The 13,593-nt window shown below is 44.8% G+C and overlaps 1 protein-coding gene across 7 annotated transcripts in view; it reads left to right on the top strand.

Annotated features, from left to right (window-relative positions):
- Positions 1 to 616: 616 nt before the first annotated feature.
- Positions 617 to 13,593, top strand: part of ATP2B2 (ATPase plasma membrane Ca2+ transporting 2) — a 287,611-nt gene continuing 274,634 nt past the window's right edge. For 3 of the 7 annotated variants that reach the window (XR_012725099.1, XM_075321721.1, XM_075321720.1), the window contains exon 1: positions 618 to 944. The gene's annotated coding sequence lies outside the window, so the exon portion shown is untranslated. Of the gene's footprint in view, positions 945 to 13,593 lie in introns of all 7 variants that reach the window. The other 4 variants (XM_075321717.1, XM_075321716.1, XM_075321718.1 and 1 more) reach the window with 3 other exon arrangements.

Genomic DNA, 13,593 nt, shown 5'->3' with positions numbered 1-13,593 from the left:
TGTGTAGTGGTGACCTGAGCAGCAGCTCCAGCACCTGCTTCTCTCCTGGTGTAGTAGTGACCTCAGCAGCAGCTCCATCTCTTTTTTTCTCTCCTGTGTAGTGGTGACCTGAGCAGCAGGTTCATCCCCTTCCTCTCCCCTGTTTAGTAGTGACCTGAGCAGCAGCTCCATCTCTTTTTTCTTCCCTATGTAGTGGTGACCTGAGCAGCAGGTTTATCCTCTCCCTCACCCCTATGTAGAGGTGACCTGAGCAGCAGTTTATCCCCTCATTCTCCCCTATGTAGAGGTGACCTGAGCAGCAGCTCCATCTCTTTTTTCTCCCCTGTGTAGTGGTGACCTGAGCAGGAGGTTTATCCTCTCCCTTACCCCTATGTAGAGGTGACCTGAGCAGCAGCTTCATCCCCTCCCTCACCCCTATGTAGAGGTGACCTGAGCAGCAGCTTTATCCCCTCCCTCACCCCTATGTAGAGGTGACCTGAGCAGCAGCTTCATCCCCTCTCTCGCCCGGTGTAGTGGTGACCTGAGCAGCAGCAGCACCCCTCCCTCTCCCTGTGTAGTGGAGACCTGAGCAGCTGCTGCATCCCCTCCCTCTCCCTGCTGTACTGGCCATGCAGACATTGTGTGCCAGGTCCCAGGGGCAGAGCTGACAATACAATGGCTGAGTCGTTCTTTGCAGCCTGGTGGATGTGTTGCATTGGTGCGTGCGTTGCTCCATCTCTGCCCTCCTCCTCTTCCTCCCGCCCTCTCCTCCTGTACATTCCTCATTCTCCAGCCAGTAAACATCCCTCCATGCATCTCCTGTGATCTCACTGCACCACTGGGATGCTGTCACTGTGCTCTCCCCCCCTACCTGCTGGGCGGTGATGGTACGGTCTGCGGAGGGGCTCCTGGAATGTGCTGTGCTCCTGTGCAGATGCTGACGATGGTGATGAGATCGTAGGCAGGTAAGCGTCTCTGCAGCACGTCTCAGCCGAGCGCAGAGTGCAGGCGATGGTCGCAGGAGCCCTCTGCAGCAAGGTGACTCCTCCAGACCGCAGGGCCGCGCAGGTGCGGGAGCTGACAGCGCCGGGAGGGCTGCGGGCGGCCGCGATCACTGCAGAGGGATGGAAGCCCTGGATGTAGCAGAGCTGGGAGTGTGTGACAGATCGTGCGGCATCGGGAGATTAATCAAGCAGATATGTGATAGTGAGGATGATGGAGCTCAGCCCATCAGGTGTCGTTACACTATCAGCTGTTATAGTGACTGGTGATGGAGCTCAGCCCATCAGGTGTCTTTACACTGTAGCCCCTGCCATAGTAACTGGTGATGGAGCTCAGCCCCTCAGGTGTCCTTACACTGTATCAGCTATGATGATGATGGAGCTCAGCCCACCAGGTGTCTTTACACTGTAGCCACTGTCATAGTAACTGCTGATGGAGCTCAGTCCCTCAGGTGTCTTTACACTGTATCAGCTATGATGATGATGATGATGATGGAGCTCAGCCCACCAGGTGTCTTTACATTGTAGCCCCTGCCATAGTAACTGGTGATGGAGCTCAGCCCCTCAGGTGTCCTTACACTGTATCAGCTATGATGATGATGATGATGGAGCTCAGCCCACCAGGTGTCTTTACACTGTAGCCACTGTCATAGTAACTGCTGATGGAGCTCAGCCCCTCAGGTGTCTTTACACTGTATCAGCTATGATGATGATGATGATGATGATGATGATGATGGAGCTCAGCCCCTCAGGTGTCCTTACACTGTAGCAGCTATGATGATGATGATGATGATGATGATGGAGCTCAGCCCCTCAGGTGTCTTTACACTGTATCAGCTATGATGATGATGATGGAGCTCAGCCCCTCAGGTGTCCTTACACTGTAGCAGCTATGATGATGATGGAGCTCAGCCCACCAGGTGTCTTTACACTGTATCAGCTATGATGATGATGATGATGGAGCTCAGTCCACCAGATGTCTTTACACTGTAGCCACTGTCATAGTAACTGGTGATGGAGCTCAGCCCCTCAGGTGTCCTTACACTGTATCAGCTATGATGATGATGATGATGATGGAGCTCAGCCCACCAGGTGTCTTTACACTGTATCAGCTATGATGATGATGGAGCTCAGCTCCTCAGGTGTCGTTACACTGTAGCTGCTGTGATGATGATGATAGTGGAGCTCAGCTCATCAGGTGTTGTTACATTGTATCAGCTGTGATAGTGATGGCAATGATGATGGAGCTCAGGCCATTAGGTGTCGTTACACTATATCACCTGTCATAGTAACTGGTCATGGAGCTCAGCCCCTCAGGTGTCGTTACATTGTATCAGCTGTGATGATGATGATGATGATGATGATGGTGATGATGATGATGATGGAGCTCAGTCCCTCAGGTGTTGTTACATTGTATCAGCTGTCATAGTGCTGTTGATGATGGAGCTCAGCCCTTCAGGTGTCGTTACATTGTATCCCCTGTCATAGTTATAGTGATGATGATGATGATGGAGCTCAGCCCCTCAGGTGTCGTTACATTGTATTAGCTATCACAGTGACTGGTGATGATGGAGCTCAGCCCCTCTTGTGCCGTTACATTGTATCAGCCGTCATAGTGACAGGTGATGATGGAGCTCAGCCCCTCAGGTGTCTTTACACTGTAGCCCCTGTCATAGTGACTGGTGATGGAGCTAAGCCCCTCGTGTTGTTACATTGTTTCAGCTGTCATAGTGATGATGATGATGATGGAGCTCAGCCCCTCTTGTGCCGTTACATTGTATCAGCCGTCATAGTGACAGGTGATGATGGAGCTCAGCCCCTCAGGTGTCTTTACACTGTAGCCCCTGTCATAGTGACTGGTGATGGAGCTAAGCCCCTCGTGTTGTTACATTGTATCAGCTGTCATAGTGATGATGATGATGGAGCTCAGCCCCTCTTGTGCCGTTACATTGTATCAGCCGTCATAGTGACAGGTGATGATGGAGCTCAGCCCCTCAGGTGTCTTTACACTGTAGCCCCTGTCATAGTGACTGGTGATGGAGCTAAGCCCCTCGTGTTGTTACATTGTTTCAGCTGTCATAGTGATGATGATGATGATGGAGCTCAGCCCCTCTTGTGCCGTTACACTTTATCAGCTGTCATAGTGACAGGTGGTGATGGAGCTCTGCCTGTCATGCGTGGTTAACGTGTATCAGCCGTCACAGTGACTGGTGATGGAGCTCAGCCCCTCAGGTGTCGTTACACTGTATCAGCCGTCACAGTGACTGGTGATGGAGCTCAGCCCCTCAGGTGTCGTTACACTGTATCAGCCGTCACAGTGACTGGTGATGGTGGAGCTCAGCCCCTTGTTCTGCCTTTGGTCTCTGTACACATTCCGCTGTTTATGCTGCTTTCTGCTGTGGTCTCTCCGAGGCTCTGGGGTTATGGAGGCTCAGGGTTTGTATTATTGGATTTGGAGTAGGAAGAGCAGAGAATCACTCAAGGTGACTTTGAGCAGAAATGTTGCGTACATTGCGCTTCTCTCATTGCTCGTCACATCTGTAGCTGCTGCTGGTGGTCATTGTTCGTCAGTATACGAATGGCAGTGCGTGCCCTCACTACAGAGTGACCCGGGGAAACATCCCCTCTCCTACTGCAAATGTTCCCGAGCTGCCAGACCCAGCCATCTTCACAGCAGTGAGTGATGGGACCGCATGCCCAAGGTGACACTCACATTCTGCAGCTGCTCTCTGCAAGATCACCGGCTGGAGCCCGGACGCTGCAGCCTCACTGCTCTGCAGACCCCACATGCCAGGGGAAAAGCACCCACTCCCACCCGAGAGAAAAATCTCAGCAAAGACTGCGGCCCACATGTCATCGTGAGACCCACAGATTCTGTCTGCTTATTCCTGGTGTTAAACTGGTTTCATCGGGTTATTATTACTGGTGATATTGGGTTGGTGTCTCTGGTGTTATACTGGTGACACTGGGAGTTTGTTCCTGGTGTTATACCTGTGACATCAGGGGATTATTACTGTGACATCGGGTGTTTATTCCTGGTGTCCTACTGGTGACATCAGGTGATTGTTCCTCATATTATACTGGTGATTATTCCTGGTGTTATACTGGTGACAGGTGATTATTCCTGGTGTTATACTGGTGACAGGTGATTATTCCTCATATTATACTGGTGACAGGTGATTATTCCTGGTGTTATACTGGTGACATCAGGTGATTATTCCTCATATTATACTGGTGACAGGTGATTATTCCTGGTGTTATACTGGTGACATCAGGTGATTATTCCTCATATTATACTGGTGACAGGTGATTATTCCTGGTGTTATACTGGTGACATCAGGTCATTATTCCTCATATTATACTGGTGACAGGTGATTATTCCTGGTGTTATACTGGTGACATCAGGTGATTATTCCTCATATTATACTGGTGACACCAGGTGATTGTTCCTCATATTATACTGGTGATTATTCCTGGTGTTATACTGGTGACATCAGGTGATTATTCCTCATATTATACTGGTGACAGGTGATTATTCCTGGTGTTATACTGGTGACATCAGGTGATTATTCCTCATATTATACTGGTGACAGGTGATTATTCCTGGTGTTATACTGGTGACATCAGGTGATTATTCCTCATATTATACTGGTGACACCAGGTGATTGTTCCTCATATTATACTGGTGACATCAGATGATTATTCCTCATATTATACTGGTGACATCAGATGATTATTCCTCATATTATACTGGTGATTATTCCTGGTGTTATACTGGTGACAGGTGATTATTCCTGGTGTTATACTGTTGACATCAGGTGAATATTCATGGTGTTATACTGGTGACATCAGGCGATTATTCCTCATATTATACTGGTGACATCAGGTGATTATTCCTCATATTATACTGGTGATTATTCCTGGTGTTATACTGGTGACAGGTGATTATTCCTGGTGTTATACTGGTGACAGGTGATTATTTCTGGTGTTTTACTGTTGACATCAGGTGATTATTCCTCATATTATACTGGTGATTATTCCTGGTGTTATACTGGTGACAGGTGATTATTTCCGGTGTTATACTGGTGACATCAGGTGAATATTCATGGTGTTATACTGGTGACATCAGGTGATTATTCCTGGTGTTATACTGGTGACATCAGGTGATTATTCCTCATATTATACTAGTGACATCAGGTGATTATTCCTGGTGTTATACTGGTGATATCAGGTGATTATTCCTCATATTATACTGGTGACATCAGGTGATTATTCCTGGTGTTATACTGGTGATATCAGGTGATTATTCCTCATATTATACTGGTGACATCAGGTGATTATTGCTGGTGTTATACTGGTGACATCAGGCAATCATTACGGTGACATCAGGTGATTATTTCTGGTATTATACTGGTCACATCAGGTGATTGTTCTTGGTGTTATACTGGTGACATCAGGTGATTATTCCTGGTGTTATACTGTGACATCAGGTGATTATTCGTGGTGTTACACTGGTGATATCGGGTGTTCATTCCTCATATTATACTGGTGACATCAGGTGATTATTCCTCATATTATACTGGTGATTATTCCTGGTGTTATACTGGTGATTATTTCTGGTGTTATACTGGTGACATCAGGTGAATATTCATGGTGTTATACTGGTGACATCAGGTGATTATTCCTCATATTATACTGGTGACATCAGGTGATTATTCCTGGTGTTATACTGGTGACATCAGGTGATTATTCCTGGTGTTATACTGGTGACATCAGGTGAATATTCATGGTGTTATACTGGTGACATCAGGTGATTATTCCTGGTGTTATACTGGTGACATCAGGTGATTATTCCTCATATTATACTGGTGACATCAGGTGATTATTCCTGGTGTTATACTGGTGACATCAGGTGATTATTGCTGGTGTTATACTGGTGACATCAGGCAATCATTACGGTGACATCAGGTGATTATTTCTGGTATTGTACTGGTCACATCAGGTGATTGTTCTTGGTGTTATACTGGTGACATCAGGTGATTATTCCTGGTGTTATACTGTGACATCAGGTGATTATTCGTGGTGTTACACTGGTGATATCGGGTGTTCATTCCTCATATTATACTGGTGACATCAGGTGATTATTCCTCATATTATACTGGTGATTATTCCTGGTGTTATACTGGTGATTATTTCTGGTGTTATACTGGTGACATCAGGTGAATATTCATGGTGTTATACTGGTGACATCAGGTGATTATTCCTCATATTATACTGGTGACATCAGGTGATTATTCCTGGTGTTATACTGGTGACATCAGGTGATTATTCCTGGTGTTATACTGGTGACATCAGGTGAATATTCATGGTGTTATACTGGTGACATCAGGTGATTATTCCTGGTGTTATACTGGTGACATCAGGTGATTATTCCTCATATTATACTGGTGACATCAGGTGATTATTCCTGGTGTTATACTGGTGACATCAGGTGATTATTGCTGGTGTTATACTGGTGACATCAGGCAATCATTACGGTGACATCAGGTGATTATTTCTGGTATTGTACTGGTCACATCAGGTGATTGTTCTTGGTGTTATACTGGTGACATCAGGTGATTATTCCTGGTGTTATACTGTGACATCAGGTGATTATTCGTGGTGTTACACTGGTGATATCGGGTGTTCATTCCTCATATTATACTGGTGACATCAGGTGATTATTCCTCATATTATACTGGTGATTATTCCTCATATTATACTGGTGATTATTCCTGGTGTTATACTGGTGATTATTTCTGGTGTTATACTGGTGACATCAGGTGATTATTCCTCATATTATACTGGTGACATCAGGTGATTATTCCTGGTGTTATACTGGTGACATCAGGTCATTATTCCTCATATTATACTGGTGACATCAGGTGATTATTCCTGGTGTTATACTGGTGACATCAGGTGATTATTCCTGGTGTTATACTGGTGATATCAGGTGATTATTCCTCATATTATACTGGTGACATCAGGTGATTATTCCTGGTGTTATACTGGTGACATTAGGTGATTATTCCTCATATTATACTGGTGACATCAGGTGATTATTCCTGGTGTTATACTGGTGATATCAGGTGATTATTCCTCATATTATACTGGTGACATCAGGTGATTATTCCTGGTGTTATACTGGTGACATCAGGTGATTATTGCTGGTGTTATACTGGTGACATCAGGCAATCATTACGGTGACATCAGGTGATTATTTCTGGTATTGTACTGGTCACATCAGGTGATTGTTCTTGGTGTTATACTGGTGACATCAGGTGATCATTCCTGGTGTTATACTGTGACATCAGGTGATTATTCGTGGTGTTACACTGGTGATATCGGGTGTTCATTCCTCATATTATACTGGTGACATTAGGAGATTATTCCTGGTGTTATACTGGTGACATCAGGTGATTATTCCTGGTGTTATACTGGTGATATCGGGTGTTTTATCCTGGTGTTATACTGGTGACATCAGGTGATTATTCCTGGTGTTATACAGGTGATATCGGGTGTTTATTCCTGGTGTTATACTGGTAACATCAGGTGATTATTCCTGGTGTTATACTGGTGATATCGGGTGTTTATTCCTGGTGTTATATTGGTGACATCAGGTGATTATTCCTGGTACTATACTGGTGACATCGGGTGTTTATTCCTCATATTATACTGGTGACATCAGGTGATTGTTCCTCATATTATACTGGTGATTATTCCTGGTGTCATACTTGTGATATCGCGTGTTTATTCCTGGTGTCGTACTGATGATATTGGATGATTATTCCTGGTGTTATACCGGTGATTTTGGGTGATTACTTCTGGTGTTATACAGGTGATTATTCCTGGTGCTATACTGGTGATTTTGGGTGATTATTCCTGGTGTTGTACCGTCACATCAAGTGTTTATTTTTAGTGTTGTATTGGATATTTTGGTTATTTATTCCTAGTGTCGTACTGGTCATATAGGGTGTTTTATTCCTGGTATCCTACTGGTGATATCGGGTCATTATTACTGGTGTCATAGTGGTGATATTGGTTATTTATTTCTGGTGTCATACTGGTCATATAGGGTGTTTTATTTCTGGTGTTATACTGGTGATTTTGGGTGGGTGTTGCCGTAACACAATAGTTCACCTTTTTAGTGTTGAAATGACCTCCCTGCACCCAATTACTTTGGAAACCGTCTTCCTGCTCCTGGATATCCCCAGCAGGTCCACTTGGGCCCCCAGCCGGAGACTTGGTGTCTTCTGGGTTTGTTGTAACATGTGACGGGACGCTGTGGAGTTTAGTGTTGGCTAATCCACCCAGTCACCATCACAACTAATACCCTCATTTGTGGTTTCTATAGTGCTGAGGTTTCGTTTCTGACTGTGCATTATCCATGTGCCGGCAGCCTTTCCCCCAGTGTCAGATGATAGTGCAGTGGGAAAATCGCAGTCATTCAATGAATAGACCTGAAAGCTTCATGCAGCACTGTGCACTTTTGCTTTATGCTGCATACTTCTTATGTCTTGCTATTATTAACAAGATAGATGTCTCCTAACCACCAGGTGTCATCACCAGAGATAGGTGCAAGAGATTAATGTATTCTTCATGTGGTCTACCAGTGTAATGCAAGGTGAGCACTGCCGCTCCGGCCGGCTAAAGAACTAGCGCTCGACTCCAGTTCCCGCGACTCACCATCCTACGGGCAGTAGCTAAAGGACGAGCATTCGACTCCAGCTTCGGCGAATCACCATCCTGCGAGCAGTAGCTAAAGATTGAGCACTCGACTCTTATCTCCCGCAACTCATCATCTTGCGGGCGGGCACTAGGTAAAGAACAAGCGCTCAACTCCAGTTCCCGCGACTCACCATCCTGCGGGCAGTAGCTAAAGGACGAGTGCTCGACTCCAGCTCCCGCGAATCACCATCCGGCAAGCAGTAGCTAAAGAACGAGCACTCAGCTCCAGCTTCCACAACTCACCATCCTGCGGGCAGTAGCTAAAGAACAAGCACTCGACTCCATCTCCCGCAACTCATCAACTTGCGGGCAGAAGGTAAAGAACAAGCGCTCGACTCCAGTTCCCGCGACTCACCATTCTGCGGGCAGTAAATAAAGGATGAGCGCTCGACTCCAGCTCCCGCGAATCACCATCCTGCAAGCAGTAGCTAAAGGACGAGCGCTCGGCTTCAGCTCCCGTGACTCACCATCCTGTGGGCTGTAGCTAAAGAACGAGCGCTTGACTCCAGCTCTTGCAACTCACCATAATGCGAGCAGTAGCTAAAGAACGAGCGCTCAACTCCATCTCCCGCAACTCACCATCTTTAGGGCAGTAGCTAAAGGACGAGCTTTTTTTTTTTTTTTTTTTTTTTTTTTTGAGATTTTTGGCAAAAAATTGCAATTTCTTGAGCTGCTTCGCCACGTCACGGCAAATCTCATTTGAAGCAGTCCTACACTAAAATATTTTTATAAAATGTGCCATGCGGCCTCACATATAAATAGCAGAACTGCTCTCAGCAGCACTCACCTGGTCTATTGCAGTCCCGTACCCATGACTGAGTCATGGCTGTGGGCGGGACAGGTCCAAGCAAATGCTGCATGAAGTATATATATAGCCTGTGGACAAAGCCTGATGACCCAATGTGAAAAGTCACCAAACGCCAAAATCTATACAGATGGAATACATCCCAAATTGGGGTGCATAGCAAGGTGGAGGTCAACCACCGACCAATTCAACAAAGAAACAACAAAGAGCCAGCACCAATGTGCACTAAGGCATCAAATATTCCAAACTGCATTATAAAAATTTTTTTTTTTTTTTTTTTTTTTATTTTATATTTTTATAAAAATATTTTAGTGTAGGACTGCTTCAAATGAGATTTGCCGTGACGTGGCGAAGCAGCTCAAGAGATTGCAATTTTTTGCCAAAAATCTCAAAAAAATTTTTTATAATGCAGTTTGGAATATTTGATGCCTTAGTGCACATTGGTGCTGGCTCTTTGTTGTTTCTTTGTTGAATTGGTCGGTGGTTGACCTCCACCTTGCTATGCACCCCAATTTGGGATGTATTCCATCTGTATAGATTTTGGCGTTTGGTGACTGTTCACATTGGGTCATCAGGCTTTGTCCACAGGCTATATATATACTTCATGCAGCATTTGCTTGGACCTGTCCCGCCCACAGCCATGACTCAGTCATGGGTACGGGACTGCAATAGACCAGGTGAGTGCTGCTGAGAGCAGTTCTGCTATTTATATGTGAGGCCGCATGGCACATTTTATAAAAATATTTTAGTGTAGGACTGCTTCAAATGAGATTTGCCGTGACGTGGCGAAGCAGCTCAAGAGATTGCAATTTTTTGCCAAAAATCTCAAAAAAAATTTTTATAATGCAGTTTGGAATATTTGATGCCTTAGTGCACATTGGTGCTGGCTCTTTGTTGTTTCTTTGTTGAATTGGTCGGTGGTTGACCTCCACCTTGCTATGCACCCCAATTTGGGATGTATTCCATCTGTATAGATTTTGGCGTTTGGTGACTGTTCACATTGGGTCATCAGGCTTTGTCCACAGGCTATATATATACTTCATGCAGCATTTGCTTGGACCTGTCCCGCCCACAGCCATGACTCAGTCATGGGTACGGGACTGCAATAGACCAGGTGAGTGCTGCTGAGAGCAGTTCTGCTATTTATATGTGAGGCCGCATGGCACATTTTATAAAAATATTTTAGTGTAGGACTGCTTCAAATGAGATTTGCCGTGACGTGGCGAAGCAGCTCAAGAGATTGCAATTTTTTGCCAAAAATCTCAAAAATTTTTTTTATAATGCAGTTTGGAATATTTGATGCCTTAGTGCACATTGGTGCTGGCTCTTTGTTGTTTCTTTGTTGAATTGGTCGGTGGTTGACCTCCACCTTGCTATGCACCCCAATTTGGGATTTATTCCATCTGTATAGATTTTGGCGTTTGGTGACTGTTCACATTGGGTCATCAGGCTTTGTCCACAGGCTATATATATACTTCATGCAGCATTTGCTTGGACCTGTCCCGCCCACAGCCATGACTCAGTCATGGGTACGGGACTGCAATAGACCAGGTGAGTGCTGCTGAGAGCAGTTCTGCTATTTATATGTGAGGCCGCATGGCACATTTTATAAAAATATTTTAGTGTAGGACTGCTTCAAATGAGATTTGCCGTGACGTGGCGAAGCAGCTCAAGAGATTGCAATTTTTTGCCAAAAATCTCAAAAAAAATTTTTATAATGCAGTTTGGAATATTTGATGCCTTAGTGCACATTGGTGCTGGCTCTTTGTTGTTTCTTTGTTGAATTGGTCGGTGGTTGACCTCCACCTTGCTATACACCCCAATTTGGGATGTATTCCATCTGTATAGATTTTGGCGTTTGGTGACTGTTCACATTGGGTCATCAGGCTTTGTCCACAGGCTATATATATACTTCATGCAGCATTTGCTTGGACCTGTCCCGCCCACAGCCATGACTCAGTCATGGGTACGGGACTGCAATAGACCAGGTGAGTGCTGCTGAGAGCAGTTCTGCTATTTATATGTGAGGCCGCATGGCACATTTTATAAAAATATTTTAGTGTAGGACTGCTTCAAATGAGATTTGCCGTGACGTGGCGAAGCAGCTCAAGAGATTGCAATTTTTTGCCAAAAATCTCAAAAAAAAATTTTTATAATGCAGTTTGGAATATTTGATGCCTTAGTGCACATTGGTGCTGGCTCTTTGTTGTTTCTTTGTTGAATTGGTCGGTGGTTGACCTCCACCTTGCTATGCACCCCAATTTGGGATGTATTCCATCTGTATAGATTTTGGCGTTTGGTGACTGTTCACATTGGGTCATCAGGCTTTGTCCACAGGCTATATATATACTTCATGCAGCATTTGCTTGGACCTGTCCCGCCCACAGCCATGACTCAGTCATGGGTACGGGACTGCAATAGACCAGGTGAGTGCTGCTGAGAGCAGTTCTGCTATTTATATGTGAGGCCGCATGGCACATTTTATAAAAATATTTTAGTGTAGGACTGCTTCAAATGAGATTTGCCGTGACGTGGCGAAGCAGCTCAAGAGATTGCAATTTTTTGCCAAAAATCTCAAAAAAAATTTTTATAATGCAGTTTGGAATATTTGATGCCTTAGTGCACATTGGTGCTGGCTCTTTGTTGTTTCTTTGTTGAATTGGTCGGTGGTTGACCTCCACCTTGCTATGCACCCCAATTTGGGATGTATTCCATCTGTATAGATTTTGGCGTTTGGTGACTGTTCACATTGGGTCATCAGGCTTTGTCCACAGGCTATATATATACACTTCATGCAGCATTTGCTTGGACCTGTCCCGCCCACAGCCATGACTCAGTCATGGGTACGGGACTGCAATAGACCAGGTGAGTGCTGCTGAGAGCAGTTCTGCTATTTATATGTGAGGCCGCATGGCACATTTTATAAAAATATTTTAGTGTAGGACTGCTTCAAATGAGATTTGCCGTGACGTGGCGAAGCAGCTCAAGAGATTGCAATTTTTTGCCAAAAATCTCAAAAAAAATTTTTATAATGCAGTTTGGAATATTTGATGCCTTAGTGCACATTGGTGCTGGCTCTTTGTTGTTTCTTTGTTGAATTGGTCGGTGGTTGACCTCCACCTTGCTATGCACCCCAATTTGGGATGTATTCCATCTGTATAGATTTTGGCGTTTGGTGACTGTTCACATTGGGTCATCAGGCTTTGTCCACAGGCTATATATATACTTCATGCAGCATTTGCTTGGACCTGTCCCGCCCACAGCCATGACTCAGTCATGGGTACGGGACTGCAATAGACCAGGTGAGTGCTGCTGAGAGCAGTTCTGCTATTTATATGTGAGGCCGCATGGCACATTTTATAAAAATATTTTAGTGTAGGACTGCTTCAAATGAGATTTGCCGTGACGTGGCGAAGCAGCTCAAGAGATTGCAATTTTTTGCCAAAAATCTCAAAAAAAAAATTTTTATAATGCAGTTTGGAATATTTGATGCCTTAGTGCACATTGGTGCTGGCTCTTTGTTGTTTCTTTGTTGAATTGGTCGGTGGTTGACCTCCACCTTGCTATGCACCCCAATTTGGGATGTATTCCATCTGTATAGATTTTGGCGTTTGGTGACTGTTCACATTGGGTCATCAGGCTTTGTCCACAGGCTATATATATACTTCATGCAGCATTTGCTTGGACCTGTCCCGCCCACAGCCATGACTCAGTCATGGGTACGGGACTGCAATAGACCAGGTGAGTGCTGCTGAGAGCAGTTCTGCTATTTATATGTGAGGCCGCATGGCACATTTTATAAAAATATTTTAGTGTAGGACTGCTTCAAATGAGATTTGCCGTGACGTGGCGAAGCAGCTCAAGAGATTGCAATTTTTTGCCAAAAATCTCAAAAAAAATTTTTATAATGCAGTTTGGAATATTTGATGCCTTAGTGCACATTGGTGCTGGCTCTTTGTTGTTTCTTTGTTGAATTGGTCGGTGGTTGACCTCCACCTTGCTATGCACCCCAATTTGGGATGTATTCCATCTGTATAGATT

This window comes from Anomaloglossus baeobatrachus, chromosome 8, assembly GCF_048569485.1.
Source record: "Anomaloglossus baeobatrachus isolate aAnoBae1 chromosome 8, aAnoBae1.hap1, whole genome shotgun sequence".
In the NCBI taxonomy this organism is placed as follows: domain Eukaryota; kingdom Metazoa; phylum Chordata; class Amphibia; order Anura; family Aromobatidae; genus Anomaloglossus; species Anomaloglossus baeobatrachus.
The sequence above is the reverse complement of the archived record's forward strand: the minus strand, read 5'-3'. Positions and strand labels throughout refer to the sequence as shown.